The sequence below is a fragment of the Bufo bufo genome, chromosome 3 (genome assembly GCF_905171765.1).
Source record: "Bufo bufo chromosome 3, aBufBuf1.1, whole genome shotgun sequence".
Classification (NCBI taxonomy): Eukaryota; Metazoa; Chordata; class Amphibia; order Anura; family Bufonidae; genus Bufo; species Bufo bufo.
Window position 1 is genome coordinate 131467937 of NC_053391.1, and position 7061 is coordinate 131474997.

Here is a 7061-nt window from a genome sequence, read left to right on the forward strand (position 1 = left end):
GCGCCGGGTGTAGATGTGACGTCATCGGCGCAGGCGCACTGAGGATGGAGCGGCCGCCTCTCAGTGCGCCTGCGCCGATTGAAGACAGGTACGTATAAGTAAGCAAAAAAATAAAAAAAAGGTTTAGTGGGGTGACAAGGCCCTTTAAGCAGAGGATGAATGGGGCCATTTATTGTGAGATTTTGAGCAACAACCTCCTTCCCTCAGTCGGAGCATTGAAGATGGGTCGTAGCTGGGTCTTCCAACATGACAACGACCCGAAGCACACAGCCAGGATGACCAAGGCATGGCTCTGTAAGAAGCATATCAAGGTTCTGGAGTGGCCTAGCCAGTCTCCAGACCTAAATCCAATAGAACATCTTTGGAGGGAGCTGAAACTCCATGTTGCTCAGCGACAGCCCCGAAACCTGACAGATCTAGAGGAGATCTGTGTGGAGGAGTGGGCCAAAATCCCTGTTGCAGTGTGTGCAAACCTGGTCAAAAACTACAGGAAATGTTTGACCTCTGTAATTGCAAACAAAGGCTTCTGTACCAAATATTAACCCCGATTTTCTCAGGTGTTCAAATACTTATGTTCAGCAGTGCAAGACAAATACAATACAAAAATCATACAATACAATTTTTTTATTCTGTCTCAGAGTGGGAATCCACCTACAATGTGAATTTCAGACTCCTCCATGATTTCTTAGTGGGAGAACTTGCAAAATTGCAGGGTGTTCAAATACGTCTGTTCCTCACTGTATATACTTGTTTATCAGTAACAGTGAGACCACGCGCAGGGGATGTTATATAGTCAGTTCTTGAAGCAGCAAAAAGACGGGCAATTGTAAGGATCTGGGACACTTTGTCAGAGCATGTCCAAAAGGGCAGGTCTTCTGAGGTATTCCTGGTGTGGTTAGTACTTACTAAAAGTGGTCCAGGGAAGGGCAATGTGAATGCACATTGAATGTGGGGACTGAAGGTGTGCCTGTCTGGTTCAGTCTCTCTACTGTAGTACAAATGACTAAAAACAAGTTAATACTGGCTGAGGGATATCCGAGCACCATGGATCACAACTGTAGCCCTGGGTGCCGATGCTGAACCCCCTGTTCACTGATGAAACTGCCTACCATGGGGATGTGAGCATTAGAACTGGAGCAATAGAAGAAGGTGGCCTGGTGAACAGTTTTTTTTTCTTTTACGTTATATGGGTGCTAGATGTGTGTGCTGTGCACCAGGAGAAAAGTAGGCAAGCTAGCAGAGACAGTTTGATGCTCTGGGCAATGTTCTGCAGAGAAAACCTTGGGTCCTGGTGTTCATGTTGATGGCATTTTATATTTTTTTTGTAAATTCTTTATTTAAATTTTCGAATGTATTTTGAACAGACAAAAATATCAGTGAAGGGACGCAGCCCAACAATTGTATTAGGTGTATTTGCACATATATAAGCAACTGAATCAAATAAAAAGACCGAATAGCATAGACATCTACTTAACATCCGGTATTCGGAGTGTGAACAGAAGCATAATACATTAAGAAATAGGTGTGAATCTAAGAAAGGAGAGGAGAGAAGGGTGAGGGAAGAGATTGTGGGATGGGGAGAAAAAAAAAAACTCTTCTGGATTCTATGCTGTCAATAATGTTGTGTATTCCAGTGCTGCCATGTTTTGTGAAATTTCAATACTGTACCTCTTAGAGATGCTGTCACGTCCTCCATTCTCATGACCTCCTGAAGTTTGTTGATCCACATTGCTATTGTGGGAGCAGATTTTTGTTTCCACATGCAAGGGATACATGCTCTTGCGGCGTTCACCATATGTCGTACCACCGACCTCCTGTATGTTGACATGGGGATCTCGCTATGATGGAGTAGGAAGAATGCCGGTGTCTTGGGGAGAGCATGATTAGTGAATTTAGACGCGATGCGCCACACCTCATGCCAAAAGCTGGCTAGCTCAGGACACTCCCAAAAAACATGTAAAATCGATCCTCTGTTTCTCCCACAATGCCAACATAGCGGGGAGACTGTAGGAAAGAGAGAATGTAACTTGGTAGGGACCCTGTACCACCTGGATAGGACCTTAAAACCTGTTTCCTGTACATTGCTGGCTATAGAGGTCTTATGTGTTAATGTGTAAAGACGTTCTTTCTGTTCCGTTGAGAAGGTGAGCCCTAGGTCTCGTTCACAGTTGAGGATATAGGTAGGAGGGCATTGATTGGTCGGAGAGATGAGTAGGCCATACAATCTAGACAGCGCTTGTCTGATTACCACCTTCGCATCGCATATTTGGTCAAAGTCTGTTTTGTTTCTTACGTATGTGGATGCTGGAGGTAACGATGCAAGGAAATGTAGCTAATGTGATTGCCAACTCAATAGATTAACTGGGTCCAAGATATCATTAAGTGTTTGAGGAGAAAGCCAGGTGTTGGACATGGTAAAGTGATGTGCTCTGAACTTACTGGCCTTCACCCACCTTAGGAACTGTCCCTGATCTAATCCCGGAGGGAACATGGGGTTACCCAGAATAGGAAACATTGGCGAGATGTCCGGTATTCCATTCAATGGTGGGGTAAGTGCGTGCTGCTAATGGTATGTGGGATCCTAACCAGGGTGTAGCCGCTAGTGGGGTGGGTAAAAATAATTGCTGTCGCTATCCATTGTTTATTCGGCTGATGTCAACACCCATCAACCACCGTTAGCAGATGCGTGGCTCGGTGATAAGAGATGGAATCAGGTAGACCCAAGCATCCGTAGTGTTTGGGTCTGAACAGGATTTGAACGGGCTATTCGTGGTGCTTTCCCCTCGCATATAAATCGTGTTACAGTAGACAATAATGTATGAAAAAACAATCGGGGAATATGTATGGGCATAGCCTGCAAGAAATACAATATTCTGGGAAGAACATTCATTTTAAAGATGTAAATCCGTCCAAACCACGTGAAGATACCTTTGTTCCAGCGGTCAAGGTCTGCTTTTATAGTCCTCAAAAGGGGAGGATAGTAAGCTGAATAGAGATTGGAGAGGTTTGAGGTTAGGTGTATACCTAAGTATTTTATTGAGGATCTAGACCATTTAAATAGAAAGTTGTCTGCTAGTTCCACAGCAAGGCTCTGAGAGAGGGTGATGTTCATGGCCTCTGATTTTTGGAAATTTATCTTAAAATTAGATAGCGGTGAATACATTTTGAGTTCTTTCAAAAGATTTGGTAAAGATATATGGGGGCGTGTGAGGAAGAAAAGGTCATCCGCATAGGCGGCTATCTTGTGCGAGACTCCCTGGACTCCAGTTATGTCGTGGCTGGCTCTTATGTGACCTAGTAGTGGTTCCAGACAAAAAATAAAGATCACGGGGGAGAGGGGGCAGCCCTGCCTCATACCATTGCGTATCAAAAATGGCACTGAAAGTTGACCGTTCACCTTGTATGACACGAAGGGGTTTGAGTATAAGTTGTGGATGCGGGCCATCATCGTCTTCCCCAATCCCAAATGGCCCAGAGTTTCGAACATAAAAGTCCAATCGACCCTGTCGAATGCCTTGTTGGCATCAGTGGAGAGAAGGAACATGGGGAGTTTAGTCATAATCGCATTATATATGATATTTATAGCTCTGGTGGTATTGTCTCGAGCTTCCCTCAAGGGCATGAATCCAGTCTGATCTAAGTGAATGAGATTTTGCATGTGTGGGATAAGACGGATAGCCAAGATCTTGGAGAATAATTTTAAATGAACATTTATAAGAGATATGGGTCGGTAGCTTTGACACTGCGATGGGTCTTTTCCTTCCTTTGGAATTACCGTGATATGAGCTCGAAGTGTGTTGGATGGTAAGGTGCGGGTCGAGGCGAGTGAATTGAAGGCAAACAGGAATTGCGGAGACAAGATGTCGGTAAAGGTTTTATAAGTTAAGGGCAGGCCATCTGGGCCTGGGGCTTTGCCCGTCTGAAAGTCCTTAATGGCTAAGGCCAATTCAGCAGGAGACAGGGGAGCGTCCAATGTGGCAATTGCTTCAGTCGGTAGGTGACCTAGTCCCGAGGATGACAGGTATTCGTGGATGGCTTGTACGTGAGTTTCAGGACTCTGGGTTTGGGGGGATTGTAAGTTGTACAAGGATTGATAGTACGATCTAAAAGTTTTAGTAATCTTTTGGGGCAAAGTTGCACGCTGACCTGTATTATCAGTGAGAAAGGGTACATAGGAGTTTACCCTGTTCTTATGCATTGCCCTCGCTAAGGTTCTGCCGGGTTTATTTCCGTGTTCGTAGTAGTATCTGCGGCATTTTGCTAAGGTTGCTTTTGACCTGGACAGGCACAAGGATCGGGCCTGCTCTCGTAACTGTGTCAGTTCAGCTCCCAGGTGTCTATCTAGTGTAGACTTATAAAGGCATTCCAGGTCATATATTTTAGATATAAGTCCAGATAACACTGCTGTTCTTTCTTTTTTAATCCGGGTTCCTAACTTGATGAATGTGCCCCTAATATAGCATTTATGTGCTTCCCACACAGTGAGAGGATCACTGTCTGGAGTGGTGTTAAGTGAGAAATAGTCAGACAAGTCTTTCCGAATCTCTTTTGTGACCTGTAGGTCTTGTAATAGGGCAGGGGTGGCCAACCCGCGGCTCTAGCTGTGGAGCCAGGAAGCAGTCAGGCCGGCTCACTCTCCACCCCATGCTCAGATCTCTTTTCCTGATCGGGCACTGTTGCTACTTTGCAGCTCCAGCTCACTCTCCAGTACATCCTGATCCACACAGTGTGAAAACCTAGTACGTGGAGACACGCACTATGACCTGACGTTGTGCTCATCAGGTCACAGTGGAGAGCGTGTCAGACCTGCAGAGAAGCAGGTGCCCGAGCAGGAGCCCAGTGCCTGATCAGGAGAGGGAATAGACTTTTTAAAATGATAGAACTGAGCATGGGGTCTGATCCAAGCATGGGAGGTTCTGATCTAAGCATGGAGGAGGGGGGGGGGGTTCCTGATCTGAGCAATCGGGGACAGATCTGAGCATGGGCAGGTCAGATCCGAGCATGGGGGTCAGATCCGAGCATGGGGGGGGGGGGGGGGGATCTGAGCACTGAAAGTCTGACGTCTGACACTGGGAGTCTGATTTTGTGTTGTCTGATCTGAGCATTGGGGGTCTCATTTTAGAGGCCTGATGAGGTTTGGGGATCTTATTTTCGGTCAGATGAGGATTGGGGATCTGATTTAGGAGTCTGGTCTGAGGAAAAATATATTTTTTCTTTTTTTTTCTCTGCTAATGAAAAATAAGAAAAAAATATTTTTTAGCAGACCTCAGATCAGATGAAAAATATATTTTTTGCAAATTTTTCTTTGCTAAAACCTAGGTGCATCTTGTAGGGTGAAAAATTCAGTGACTCGTGTGTAAATGTATAGCTTGTGGCTCCTGGTAGTCATACCTTTCTTTTTTTTTTGGGCTCTTTGTGTCTGTAAGGTTGGCCACCCCTGTAATAGGGAGTCATTCATATGCCAGTGCCATGCTCTGGTGTGGAGAGTCGGGATTCAGAGGCAATTGGGTCAATCTGTGTCCCAGTTAGCTGTTCCAGCCTGGTGTGATGCAGGAAAAAATAGTCTAATCTGGAGTATGAGTTGTGGGGATTGGAGTAGAATGTATAGTCCCTGTCTGTCGGGTGTAAAAGACGCTAGGCATCTACCAGTTGGTGGTTATGCAGGAGTTCCCTTAGTCTGGACTGTGTGGAATGAGGTAGGTATGAGTGACCTTTAGAGGAGTCAGTAGTAGGGTCTAATGTGAGGTTATCCCCTCCACAACTTCATCTGGGGGGGCTAGTGTCTTGTCTAAAAATCTGACCTGCCCTGTGTTTGGGGCATATATTGTTGCTAGATTGGTCACCGTGCCAGCCAGCCTACCTTTCACAAAGCGATATCTACCCGCTCCATCAGTGCAGATATCGATCAGTTCCCAAGAGATGGAGTTGGAAATGAGGATGGACACTCCCTTGGTCTCAGAGTCTGGGGAGGTACAATGGTACACATGGGGAAACCGGACACTGGTAAGAGACTGGATGCCGTCTGAGCGGAAGTGGGTCTCTTGTATAAATGCGATTTGTGCTCTTTTCTTTCACAAAAACCCGAGAAGGGAGGACCTCTTTTCTGGAATGTTCAGGCCCTGGACGTTGAGAGAAACTATTAGTACATCTGACATAGTGGTAATAATAATAATAAAAAATAAAAAAGGGGGGGGGGTGGAGGAGGTAGGGAGGAAGACGAGAGTGGGAGGTAAGGTAAGAGGGAGAGGATTACAGTGATGAAAAAAGGTTGGAGTAAATTGTAGAAGAGATAAGGTCTCTAAAGTAAAATCTAGAAATGAGATAAACCTCTGTTTAACTATGGTTTGTCCAACCCGGCAAAAAAATAAAAAAATTTCACCTGGAAGGCACGAAGCTCAGTACCCTAGTGGGGGAGGTTGGAACGGCTAGCCGACTAAAGAGAAACATCAGAGGGACCTCCTAGGTCCGAACCCTAAAAAGAAAAAACAGAAACTATCAACTGGGGAAAACCCTGGGCAGATAGGTGAGGAGAAGAGAGGAACGGCAGCATCGAGTATGAAGAGTCCAGTGACCCCAGCACCATTACCAGACCCCCACCCCCAAGAATAAGGTCCCCCGTCTAAGTAGAATACACTGTATAGTTCTCTGGGGAGACTGTCCTAATCCAAGCGAGGTGTCTCCTTTATAACATCACTTAGCCACAGTATCAGCGAGGGAATACTTGATGATGTGTGTGGGTCCAGGCAGAATCATGACGACTTGTCGGTGAGCGTCGAGGTAGTGATGGGCGGTTCCTCCCACTGCTCGAGTTTAGGGCCTGAAGCTGCGGTGGCATGGTCCAATCTGGAACTGGTACCGGCGGGACGTTCAGAAAGCTAAAAGCTTCAGGAAGATCCTCCGGAGTATGGATAGTCATGGAGAGTCCCCTGGGGTGGCCCCAACGGTATGAGGCCCCTGATTCTTTTGCAGCTACTAACAGAAGACAGACTAGCCTGCACATATAGAGGGTCAGACGTGATACGTCCTGTAGTATGGTAACCGGTGCATCTTCATGGAGGATC